Raw genomic sequence first — 13,891 nt, forward strand, 5'->3', positions numbered from 1 at the left:
AAATAGAAACATAGCAGGAAATTATAGACAAATAGCGCTGATGGACGCTGCCGGGAAGATCTTCGCAGCGGAAGTATTGGACAGATTGAAATCTTGGGCATTTTCGTTGGGTCTAATTCCCATGTTTCAGGCTGGATTTCGACCCAATCACTCAGTCACAGATAATATAGCAATATTTCAGACAATCCTAGATAAATATGTAGCAGGGAAATCACAACCCATATACGCAGCGTTCATCGATTACTCCACCGCCTTTGATCGAGTGGATAGACCGACCCTGTGGAATAAACTAAGAAGGATGGGAATCCCTGAACTACTACTACAAGTAATAGTGAATCTCCACAGTAACACTTGGTGCCGTGTACAAATGGGGAGCGACAAGGGTTTGTCTAAGATAATATGGACATCTAATGGCTTAAAACAAGGGTGTCTTTTAGCTCCGATTTTATTTTCTTTGTACTTAAGCGACTTACCATCTCAATTACAACAAGGGTTATGCACGCCTCCGAAGATCGCCACTCAACGCATACACGCTCTGTTATATGCGGACGACATAGTCATGTTTGACTTAACGCCGTTTGGACTTCAACGCCTTCTAGACATTTTACATAACTACTCTAATGAAAATTTTCTAATTCCTAATATAAACAAAACTAAAGTGGTCGCATTCTCGAAAAAGAAAAAAGGTGTTAGGTATTGCTGGAAGCTGGGTGGAGAGAGGTTAGAGCAGGTAAAGGAATATACCTATGTAGGTAGAATTTTCTCATACAACATGAATAACATCAAACAAATTAATCATTTAAAAAGGAAATGTGACTTACACGCTGGGGCCATGTCACGACTGTACTCGGCCACTGGAAACAGGCATTTCTCTGCATTAATAAAAGTCTACAGAGCTAAGATTCCCCCGGTTCTGTCATATGCCTCTGAATATATTCCTTTAAAACAATGGTCCTATATGGATTTAAAAGAAGGTAAAACACTAAAGAAAATACTGAAAGTCTCCACTTCTACACCAGTGCAGGCACTAAGACTGGAATTTTCTATCACCAGCGCATATGCTACAGCTGTAGCAAGCATCATCAGGTGGGCCTACAACCTTCTCCACTCTAAAGAAGGTACTTTACGATGCCTGTTAAAGATTGAGACATTTGATAAAGATTCCACTCATCTTATCTTTCTCAGAAATATGAGAGAGGCATTTCAGTTAGCAAAAATCAGCTCAGAAATTTTGCTATCTTGGACACCTGCACAACTCAAACTTTTCTTAAAAAACTTTACCCCCAAATTGAGTTTTGAGCTTGATCACTTACACTGTATTAAACTACCTGTGTATAAATCTTATGCTAACTCTCTGGAATATAAGCACGAACAGCCTTACTTAGACTATTCTCTCACACACGGTGCAAGGCGGGCAATTATGATGTTGCGTTTGGGTATACTACCCGTTTTAACCTTTACCTCTACCTGAGACTAGACAGTTCTTCGCTATGTACTCTTTGCCAGGAGGGTAAACAGAATCTTGAGCACCTCTTATTTATATGCCCAAACAACAAAGTTGTAAATGCACGGTCAACGTGTCTTGATCCCATCTATCGGACATGTAGGATTGTCAATGCTAAAGATTTGCTATTTATATGCAAAAGGACGCCGAATGAATTTGTTTGCTATAAAATGTATACATTTTTAAATATTTCATTGAAAATGTATTAAATTGTATAAATAACCATGTGTAAATTTTTAACAAATTTGTGGTCCTCAATAGAGTACCGAAACAAATAAAAACTTTTGACTTTTGACTTTGTATGCAAGGCTGTTATCGACAGCAGCCAGCACACAAGGCTTAGGTGCAGCATTAATGCAGCAATATGAGAATGTTGAGAAAAGTATAGCATTCACTTTGAGAGTGTTAAAGGATGCTGATAAAAAATATTGTCATATATTGTCATAGAAAGAGAGATGTTGGCCGTGTTCTGGACAGTTAACTAGTTAAAGTATTTTGGTGATGTAAGACATTTTCCATTAAGAAGGAGCATACGTCTCTTAAGGAGGTCTTCTTGAAGAAAGGAACTACCTAAATATCTGGCAGAATAAGCTAATTGGTGATAGCGCTGCACAATTTTGAATTTGAGGTGAGGTATGAGCCGGGAAATCTACTGTATTAGCTGATTTTTGTTCTAGATTAGAAAAGTCAAGAGCAGCTGTGGTAGAGGAGAGTCTAAAAAGTGAAATGAAAATGACAACAAGGTATGTATCTTTGGTGAGTGAGCTCTTGATGTCAAAAAGTGGAAGGAGGAAGCTATTAAAGCTAAAACACGCCAGAAGTTAATTGTGTTGTTGACAGATGGCTGGTAGTCAAAAAGAGATGGTAAGGAACATTAGATTATGGCATATTGTAATGTGAAGGATGAACTATCTGTGAATCAAGAGCTATTTTATAGAAGTACGTGATTAATACAGCCCTCTGTGATTCACAAGAATCTACTCATAGTGACATAGTGGGCATCAGGGTATATGTAGGTTGAAAGAAAGGTTGAGGGTAAATTATTGGTAGCTAGTTTTAAATAGACATGTGGAGAAGATGGTGAGAAAGTGCATATAGTGTTACAATAGCGACAAGAAATGTAGAACAAGGAAGCAACCTATGATCATATGACAGTTGCCTATCAACGTTTGGGAGGATGTTACAAGAATATTGTGGGTCCATTAAGCACTGAAATTGCAGTTGATGTGTTCTCGAGATGGATTGAGATACAAATTGTAGATGAAGCAAACAGAAGCAGTGCCATCAGTTTCCTTTCGGACAAATTTCCTAGGGAAGGATTTCATAACACAATACTAACTGATGGGGTGCTGTTTACCACCAGAGAGATTGCTCAGTTTTTCAGTGAAAGTAGAATATTACAGAAGGAATGCTCATTGTACCATCAGAAGTTAATGGTATGGTGGAAAGACTTAACAAAACATTTAAACAAAATATTCAATGGGCAAGGTATGCTTGAAAACATTGGAGTTCTGAGTTCAAGAAATGGTTAGAGCCTTCCAAGGTCACACCCAATGGAAACAGTAGTTGGACACCTTTTGAACTCTTCAGGGGAAGAAGAGATAACACCATGTTAAGCCCTGCACTGATGAAGGAAAGAAGGTGTATGGAAGATGTTGCTAGCGGAGCTGAGTGGAGACAGAGAGGAAGAGAAGTTGAAAGAATGGAAAGAGTATCAAAATTGGAGTGTGGTTGCATAGATACTTAGGGCCTCATTGCGAGTTTGGTGGTGGGGGAGCGGACCACCATGCCGGCGGCTCGCTCCCACACCGCCAAACCCATGTGTTCACCGCCCACCAGAATATGAATTTCCTTTTGTCTGGCGGGCTTTTTTTGGCAGGCCCATGGCAGTACCTCTTAAAATAGACACTGCAATGTAAACACCAAAAATAGTTCCTGCATAGCCTGGACTGTAAAGTCCAAGCGTTGCAGGAACTTGCAGGAACTGGGGTGCATGCACACAAATGGGCACATGTTATGCCCCCCCTACATGCATCCCCATGCATATGAGAGCAGGAGGCCCTGTAAGGCCCCCTTTGTTTCAGGACCGTCAACCTTTTCATGGAGTAAAGACCTCCACAACACCGCTGAAACTTGTAATATACATGGCGGTGCCGCAGCAGCACCACCAGCAAAATGCTGAGCCCCTGACCACTCCACCACCACCAGAGAACTGCGGTTCCCCGGTGGTTGCAGCAATGAAATGACAGTGCGACCGTCAAAGTTATAATTGGACGGTTGGACTGCCACCACCTCGCCATCACGGTTCTGGCGGTCCTCGGACCGCCAGACTCATAATTAGGCCGTAAACGTTGTGGCGCATGATATAGTAAGAATCAACACTCCTATCAGCCTTCATAGAACACAGAACTGAGAAGGTCCAAAATTATGTGTCAGAAACCAAATAGATACAAGGACTTGGTATAGTATACTTATATTAGTAGAGTTATGGTATTTAAGTTTTTTATGTGCAGATGCATATTAGTATTATGAGGGAAGTGTGTGGCATCTCCCATTGTGTCAGTAGTGTTCCAATGGCTGTGAGGTACAATGGAATGTTGGAATACTGAGGAGCTTGAGATGATACAAAGATGTTGGTGGTGATAGACTGGAAGGAGAAAGGATGAAGAGCTGTATTGTGGCTAGGGTGTTGTCACAAAGAATAAACTACAACTAATTTTCGTCCTTTTGTGCCTTGATGCATTTTTGCTATTCGGTTTTGCCAATATTTAATTTTGTTTTAGCTGCCATTCACTGTGTTTTATATGATAATTTTTTAAGGATATTGAACGGTTTATTTATCGAAATGATTAAAAATGTGCTATAATCTTTTACAGTGGTTTTTTAAGCCTTTTTTTATCCCTCTAATTCATTCTGCTATGGAGTTGGCAGATATGTTGAATAACAAAAGGAATTTTCTTTCCAGGGCAGAGGCAGCTAGGTGGCACGACTGCTGTTTTTCTAAATTATCAGATTTTATTATAAATGATGAGTGGGAAACTTGGTTGCATGTTGGACCTCATATAAGAGGACGCATGATGTGGTGTTTCTGGTCTTAGATTTCTCCCCAGGATTTCATTTACTCTTTGTTGATCCAATGAACACAATTGAGACACAGGAATTTTTTTTTTTTTTTGGGAAAACCTTTATTGATCAAGGCAAAGTACACCGCTATACAGCCGTACATCCCGGAGGCCAGGCAGCATATTGTCTCAAAACGGAAACAGGTACAAAAACAAGGCAAAGGAATAATCAGGTTTCATTTTACAATGAAAATTACTAAAATAACAATAGAGGAACATAGTCAAGAAAAGAAAGAGAACAAGAAAGAGAAGAGAACAAGGAAAGAAAAGAGGAAAGAGAAGAGAGGCTGAGGGCCAGATGAATATTCTAGGCTCATATCGCAGGGAGGGGCGGGGTGCACACATCCCACTAGCAGCAAGTTGCATATCGAAGGGATGGATGGGGAGTAGCAGTGCAGGACACAACATCTGGAACTCAGGGAAGGGGGAGCTACGGGGAGAGGCGAATCTCAGGCTGCGCCACCTCAGGGGGCGCACAAATGTCACCCCTGTATGAATTCCACGCTCCCCAGACCAACCCCCACATCTTGGGCTTGCCCCGGGCCAAATAAACAGTCTTCTCGCGCAGCATACACCAATCCATATTGGTCTCCCACAGGCCAACGGTAGGGGAAGTTGAAGCCCCCCACTTCTGAGCAATATCTCTCTTGGCTATCATATTGCCCAGGGTGACCCAACGAGTCTGAGCCACGGTATAATCATTCGGGCCCCATACGTTAAGGAGGCAACGTCAGGCCTCCGCATGCAGGGTTACACCGGTCACCTCCCTCATCACCCCGTGTACCCGTCTCCAATAAGAGGCAATTGCGGGGCACTCCCAAAGTATGTGCATAAAGGTGGCCAGTGCGCCACAACCCCGCCTGCACAGTCCATCTGGAGAGAGGCCCATTCGAATCAGTCGTGGGCCCGTAACGTACACCCTGTGGAGTATTTTCAACTGTACAAGTCGTAGCCTGGCTGAGATCGCCACCTCCTTGGGGGAGGAGACCGCAGACTGCCATTCCTCATCATCCATCTCTACCCCATCATTCATCCAGATGTCTCTCAGTTTCACCAGTAAGTCAATCCGTACATTAATAAGCTTTTTATAAATCAAGGAAATGGCACTATCCGGCATATGGCCGTCTAGCACCCTATCCTCCAGCGGGGATGACTCTGGCACTTTCTCACCCACGGGCATGGACGAAGTGAGAGCATGCCGGAGCTGCGCATAGCGGAAATACTCAGAGTTACCCAATTAAAACTCAACCTGGAGTGCCTCAAAGGATTTAATCACACCCCTAGTCGTCATGTCTACCACCTTGGAGATACCAATTAGATCCCACCTATCGAACCCCTTGGAGTGCCACAACTTCCCAAGCAGGTCAGAATCGTACAGGGGAGTTGCCAAGGTGAGCCTAGCCTGCCAGCCCAAAGTTTTAGTCACCGCCCTCCACAGGTGCACCGCCGTCTTAGTGGGTCCCGTAAGTTTACGATCCAGAGATCTAGAATACAATGCCCTGTAGTAATTCCCGTCATTCATAAGCCAGCGATCCATGGCGTATCCCGGATTGTTCACAGGCCCGTAAAACCCGTGGTTGAGTGCAGCCAGCTGGGAGGCCCAATAATATCGACGTATGTCCGGCAGTGCAATGCCGCCATCATACCATGGTATAGTCAATTTGACGATGGAGATCCGCGGCCTGCCATCCCACAGCAGGGTGCGTTGCAAACTCTCAACCTCTCCGAAGTATTTGGCTGGCACTGGGTCCTGCGTGTTCTGGAGCGCATAAAGGAACCGAGGCAGGGACATCATTTTAAACAATGCCGCCCGGCCCAGCAGGGATATCGGCAATCTTTTCCAGCCCTCTACGTCTCGTCGGAGCCGAGCCAGAGGAGGGAGCAGGTTATGAGCATACCGGGCACGGGCATCCTTTGAAATATATATACCCAGATATTTGAAGCCCTGCTGCGTAACCTGTATAGCACAACCGCGAGGGAGGCGCGGAGTGTCGCCACACAGGACATAAAGGGAGGACTTAGACCAGTTAATGACCAGGCCCGAGTAACCCCCAAAAGTACCCAGTAGTTCAAAGGCCATAATCAAAGACCGACAGGGAGAGGTTAAATACAAAAGGATGTCGTCGGCATAAAGGGACACGCGGTCTTCAAATCCCGGCGACCACTTAATACCTGAGACATCGGGATGCACCCGGATCCACGCAGCCAAAGGCTCGAGAGCCAGGGCAAACAGGAGAGGCGACAGCGGGCAACCCTGCCTAGTGCCCCTACGCAATGCAAACGAGGCAGACAAGCGTCCGTTCACAGTCACATTAGCAAGCGGGGAAGAATAGAGGAGCCGGACCCAGCTGATGTACTCAGGCCCAAACCCAAACTTAGCAAGCACGGCCCAGAGGTAATTCCACTCAAGCGAGTCGAACGCCATTGTGGCGTCAAGGGAAGCAATCACTGTTGGTTCTGTAAGCAAATGTGCCCTCGCCATGACCGCGTGGAGCCTACGTAGATTAAGGGCCGTGTTACGATGCGGGATGAAACCAGACTGGTCCGGATGGACCAGGTCCGAAATCACTCCCACAAGCCGGTTGGCCAGGAGTTTCGCCAGGATCTTCGGCTCGGCGTTCAACAGGGAGATTGGACGGTATGACCGGCACAGGTCTCGAGGTTTCCCTTCCTTGTGAATGACCACAATAGTGGCCAAGCGTTGGTCAAGAGGGAGCTCACTGGTCTCACGAGCCTCTAGGAACATATCACGCAGCGGCGCAGCAACTACATCAGCTTTGAGCTTGTACAGCTCCACCGGGATGCCGTTGGGTCCCGGTGCTTTCCCGGAGCGCAACAACCTGATTGCCAACGCCACCTCGTCCACCGTCAAACCCCGATCCATATCCTCCCGCTCAACCTCAGACAAGCAAGGGAGTTCGATCTCCTCCAGGAAAGAGGCAGAGTCAGACTCAGACAGGGCGGAAACAGATGTATAGACCGACTCAAAGTAGTCCCCAAACGTCTCAGCAATTGCGGCAGGATCAGTGACAACCAGGCCATCGGCGCCCGAGACCTCCGGAACAACTCGGGACGCCAGTTCTTTCTTGTCCAGCCAGGCGAGGAGCTTACCCGCCTTGTCACCGGCGTCATAAATCCTGCCCTGCTGTTCCCTGCTCTTCGCCTTAGCCGCGTCAGTAGCAGTGGCCCTGTATTCCGACTGCTTCAGGGCAAGAGCATGGAGCAGATCCGGAGTCGGCCCCAGTGCAAGCTGGGAATTCAGGTCATCAATATCCAACTCCAGCCGAACCATGTCTTCGTCCCGTCTTCTGCGCGCGTCGGCTATCAAGGAGAAAGCTTCTCCTCTAAGAACAGTCTTAAAGGCCTCCCAAAGAGAGACGGCCGAGGTGACGGAGCCCGAGTTTTCAGCAAAATACAACTCAATGGCCTTTACTAGGAGGTCGCGGGTCTTAGGATTGCGAAAATACCAAGGGTTAATAGGTGCGACCCTCGAAGTAGCCGGTACATTAAAGTCGAAAGACACCCAAACTGGAGAGTGGTCAGAAATACCCCTGGCCATCAGGCGTGCGCTAGAAACCGACTGCGCCTGGGCCGCGGGGGTCAGGACATAGTCAATACGCGAAAGGCTACCGTGAGCCCCCGAGTGAAAAGTATATTGTCTCTGGGAGGGGTGTAAAAGTCGCCAACAATCAACCATACCCATGGTGGAAAGGAAGTCCGGGAGCCAGGACTGTGCACTGCGTAGATCTCTGGATGGAAAACGATCAAGCTCCCCTGAAACCACGGAATTAAAATCCCCACCCAGAATCAGCATTCCCTCCGGTAGACCCAAAATGGCGCGCCCAAGGTCTTGAAAAGTGGATGTTTGCAGTCCCGGAGGGACATAAATCGAAACTAAAACCAAAGTACGACCCTCCCATCTGCACACCACCGCAACGTATCTGCCCCTATCATCGACTAAGGTAGACTCCACCTCCAGGGGAAGTGACATGCGCACCATGACGCCCACCCCTCGGGACCCCGTAGAGAACCCGGAATGGGCTACCATTTTGAATCCCCTCCTGTTCAACGCTTTACAAGTGTTACCAACAAGATGGGTTTCCTGTAAAAGAACAACATCAGGGGCACATCATTTAAGCAATTGCAGAACAACTCCACGTTTAATGCGATCCCCCAACCCATTAACGTTCCAACTCAGCAAATTCAGTGATTTACCCCCCATCATCAATGACGTCCCACCCCCTCAACCCCCCCCCCCCGCAATGCAGCCCAAGCATCAAAATCATATGAACAATAGAACCCCAGCCTTAAAGAGTATGGAAAGAGTAGATCAAAGAAGAAACACACGTCCCAACTGCCCCCCACCCTGCACCCCTGCATTAGACTAAAAGCCATCCCAACTAGCAGTGTGCCTGTCGCCCCTAAAACTACCCTACAAGAAGCCCCTAGAGGAGAATGGAGTCATCCTATCCCCCCCGTCACCCTCCATATCAAAAGTGCAGATAGTGGTAAAAAAGTAAACATCAGTTAAAGTCGATGCCAACCGCAGCGACCCCCCCAGAGTAGAGTCTCGAGTAAATTGTTCATTCCCTGGAACCTGAACCTCCTGCTGCTTCCTCCGTCTGTTCATCCGGTTCGGTCCGGCGTTGAGGCAAAGTGTCCAGCCAGTCCCCTGCCGCATCCGGAAGGTCGAAAAACATTGTCCGGGTACCATGCTCGATGCGGAGCTTCGCAGGATAGATCATGGAGTAGCGCATCCCCAACTCCCGAAGCCGTCTTTTCACACCATTGAAACTTTGCCTGCGCTTCTGGACGGCCTGCGTAAAGTCAGGGAAGAAGTTAATGTCTGCGTTCTGGAATCGCAAAGGGCCAGCGCTCCTCGATGCCTGTAGAATGGCGTCCCGGTCTCGATAATTAAAGAGTCTCGCAATAATGGGGCGAGGGGATGCGCCCGATTTCGGTGGGCCACCCGGGATCCTGTGCGCCCTCTCGACCGAGAAGAATTTGCTCAATCCTCCCGGCGCCAGTTTATTGACCACCAAGTCCTCTACAAACAGTTCCGCTGACTCTTCCTCGGCCTTCTCCGGAACTCCCGTGATGCGAACATTCTGGCGTCGTGCCCGTCCCTCGAAATCGTCGAGCCGGCGCGCCAACTGTCCATTAGCCATCTTCAGGTCTCGGACCTCAGTCTGGATGTCCGACATATCATTAGTGAGACTCGACGTTTTGAGGTCCAGCGACTTCACCTTGTCGTTTGTCTTGCCAAGGTCGGCCCTAATAAGATTAAGTTCAATCTTCAGGGTGTCCACTTTGCCGGACAGCGCCTCGTGTAAACTGTGCATTTCAGCTTTCACCCCAGCAATGGCGCCCATAACGTCGCGAAGTGTAAATTCAGAATCGTCAGGGGACACATCCCGCAGCGAGTCCTTAGTTCGACCCGCCATGGCCGGAGATCCCTTGGAGTGCGAGAATCGTTCAGGGATGGTAGATTGGGACTGGGTCGGCTTCCTGCTAACCCTCGGAGGTTTTCCTTTGTCCTGGTCCCCTTTGCCCGCCATGCTGGGGCGCAGTGGCCGGGTAGACCGGGAAGGGGGGTGGGCACCGAGCGCACCCCCAGCAAACACAAGGCTACAATAATCGTCCCAAAGTCGTACTGGGGGCTAGCAAGTCCGCGGCCACCCGGTCCAATAGGCCCAATGAAGCGAGCACGGCAGTGCCACACGAGGTGTCTCGAGACAGGCCCCTTTCGGTCCCAACGATGCAAGACAATGGCGCAGCTGTTGTCCGCCGATGTCACGACGGCATATCTCGGCCCAGGAAGATCGGATTTTCGATCCGGGAACGGGCGCCGCTTCAGCACCGGCTCAGCTGTTGGTTCCCACCGCCGTGGGACAGGATAGACGACAGGATTCTTGCGGAGGATCGGGAGGTCTTCGGAGCTCCGAGCTCACGCGGCCATCTTGGGCGCCCGCGAAGCTCCTCCCCAGGAATTCTTTTTTGATGTAATAGAAAATACTAACATAGGATCAGTTGGTTCATGACAGCATACTCTTGCAGAAATTTAAAAACAACATATATTTTTCTAAAATGGCAAAGAAACTTGAGGGAGAAACATCAATTAAATTATAAATGGATATGTGGAAGACACACAATTGAATGCCAAATGGATGCGTTATCAAACTCCATCTTTTTTGCATAGGATAAATCATGCTGTTAATGCTGAGTGTTTTAGTTGCTGCAGTGGGGAAATCAGAGATTCGCTTCATATGACTTGGTCGTGCTCCAGTCTAACTAAGTTCAGGGAAGAGATGTTTGAGTTTTGTGAGAATACATTAAATGTATTAATTCCCAGGGATTCCCATGTAGCCATACTGGGTTATGTTTTGCAGACATTGGGACTCTCAGATTGAGAGAGTAAACTGATTTACATTTCAATGCTTAAAGCTAGATCATTGATGTTACAAAAATAGAATTCACAATAAATCACCATGTATGTAGAGTTAACCTCGAGAAAAGTATATTTGCAGCTAGAGGACGATCAACAAACAAATTTACCCTGCTGTTGAATAGGTTCCTGTGATATTTACAGCAATATTTACAGTATGAATGTCTGCATTCCCTTCTATTTTTCTAATTGTTAAAATTAATAAACTATGATTGTGATGTTTAAGGCAAAATTATTTCAATAATCTTTCCTGTCAAACAACATTTTAAAAAAAAGCAAGATCAAGAACTCTCTACAGTTCTATCCTTGGTTGCTTCTGAATACATATGGCCGGGATGCCTGCCACCCCCTCCCAACACCAATTCCCAATGGGAGGAGACAGACACAGGTTTGAACTTTTGGAAGGCGGGGGGGAGTTACCCCCCCGGCCGTATTTATTAAAATATGAAACAAAATTTAAAACATTAAATAAAAGTTTCATGAATTATGTACAATTTTACTTTTATTACATTTTGATGAAGACATGTTCTTTGGCTAACCTTAACAGATCTCTAATACAAAGGTTTCCTAGCCGAGTCTAGCATCCTGAAAATGCATACATTCTAAATTAAAATTGTACATCCTAGCATTAAGGGCCAACGGCAAGGTCTTAACCGGTGTCAGATCCCTACTACCAAAATCCCGCCCTCACGGTGTGAGTGGCGCATGCGCAGAGGACTTTACCCTCATTGCCAACTGCAACTTCCCTTGTCGTGGGGGCCCCCTTTCACTCGACGCCATCTTAAAGGTCGTCCGAGTTCCCGTGTGAGGTATCTGTAGGAAGGACAGCGTGGACTCCCCCCCATCCCCACACTCTCTTCCGCCGGAGCGGATATCCGGCCCCCGGGAAATTCGTAGGAGGGGCATCTAGCCGCCTCCCCCCTGGGAGGGGCCTATGGCCGTCTCCCCCTAGGCGACCCATCTTTAGTGGGTGCCGCCTCCCCGTGGAAGGGGCCAATGGCCGCCTCCCCCGGGGCGCTCCCATCCATTCTGGGTGGCGCCCCCCTCTAGGGACCCTGAAATTACTGCTCACCGATCATGACCTTACCGTCACAGGCCGGATAGTTGACCGACTTTTCTGGACCCCCCACTCCTCCTAAAGGTCATGCTTTCTCAAACCCCTTAACCATGCTATGAAGTCTCCTATGAGTAAATCATTCCCCTCCCTGGACAGGTGAACCCCATCATTCAGATACATGTGATCACCCCGAATACACCCGTGAGGAATGCTATGTAACTGCGCGGAGCGAAACAATTTCCCAATTTTATTGTTAACCCTCTTCACCGAGTGGTTCAACGCTGGCACTGAAAGACCCCCCCCCCCGCCAAATCTTCCTGGGGATCATGTGGGACCAGGCAATCGTGCACCCCGGGAGTTTCTTAGCCAACCAGCTAACTGCCGACAGGATGCGTTCTAATAACACTCGTCTTCCCTGCTGCACTAAGTCATTGCCCCCCAGGTGTACTATGACTACAGATGGCGGTGACCTTTGCCTCCCTAACAGACCCTCAAAAAACGATTGAAATTGGTCAAAACAGAGGCCGCCCTTCCCATGGAATGTCACTCTGTATCCGTATTCCCCAGATGCGTGAATCGCGTCACCTGTCTTGAATACGTCCCCGGCGCGCCTCACATAGGAGTGGCCCATGACCCATACCACTCTCTCTCCAGTCAGTGGTCTCCTGATGTTGGGTCGACTTCCAATTCCGCCCCGCGTGACAGGCTTGCGAAACTGTAATTCAAACAAAAGACAAGAAGCGTGAGTGCATGTCAATTGACTTTTACAACATGTGCAATCGCACACACCTTTTGAAGCAGTTCGAGGACCAACGGCCCAGCTGTTTCACTTCCTCCGCACTCTGACCCCGGGCCGTAGCTTCAGTAGCAGCCCCTATCCTAAATGAATGGGTCCCAAAATCGCAAGGGTCCATGCCCGCGGCAGCGATTGTCAGTGCCAGCACCCTCTGAAACTGAAATCTCGTCAGTGGGGTGCCATCATTGTGCCTAAGCAGGCTTCCCCCCATGTAGCCATCCTCTGTGTCAAGTATTCCACTACACACTTTATCAGACAGGCGGGGGACCCTCGTGCGCGCTGTACGACAACACTATCTCCCATAGCTTCCTGGTCTGTCTTGGACCTGGCTATTGAGATTACCATCGAATCACCCCTTATTTGTACGTGATCCCTGCACAAGCCTCCCTCCATATCCTTCTTGTTCCTTGCCACGAGTTCGCTTACCCGCATAGCCCCATGGAATGCCAAGGCGAAAGCTGCCCGGAACAGAACTGCTTCGAAAGGAGAGGAGCACGTCTCATCCAGCTTTGCTAAAAGCAGAGACAATCTGTCTAAGCCAATCGGGCGCCTCGTATCCTGCTTGCGACCACCGAGGCGTTGCCAGCCGCGGAGTGCCTTCCTAACCAAAAAGGAACCCGTCGGGTCACTTATGCCTTGCAGCTGTGCCATGAACGAAATGGCCGCCCTATGTCTATTGGCCGTTGCCGCTGATCGGCCTTCTCTGTGCAGTGCTACCAAGAACCCCAGGAAGGATTCCTCCTGACCCCAGCTCTGTCTCCCTGTCGGACCCAAAAATGTGCAGTAGGAACGAAACGCTCCTTCGTAAGCCTTCCTTGTCCTGGGCGCTAAGCTGGCTGCCACGAGGTCTTGTAATCCGGGGCACCGATTAGCCATAGCGTTTCGGGGAACGGTGCCGCCACTAGGTCCGCTGTGGGTAGATAGCCCCTGAAAGCCTGCATGTGTGAACGAGAGAGTGCATCAGCTG

The sequence above is a fragment of the Lissotriton vulgaris genome, chromosome 1_1, assembly GCF_964263255.1.
Source record: "Lissotriton vulgaris chromosome 1_1, aLisVul1.2, whole genome shotgun sequence".
In the NCBI taxonomy this organism is placed as follows: Eukaryota; Metazoa; Chordata; class Amphibia; order Caudata; family Salamandridae; genus Lissotriton; species Lissotriton vulgaris.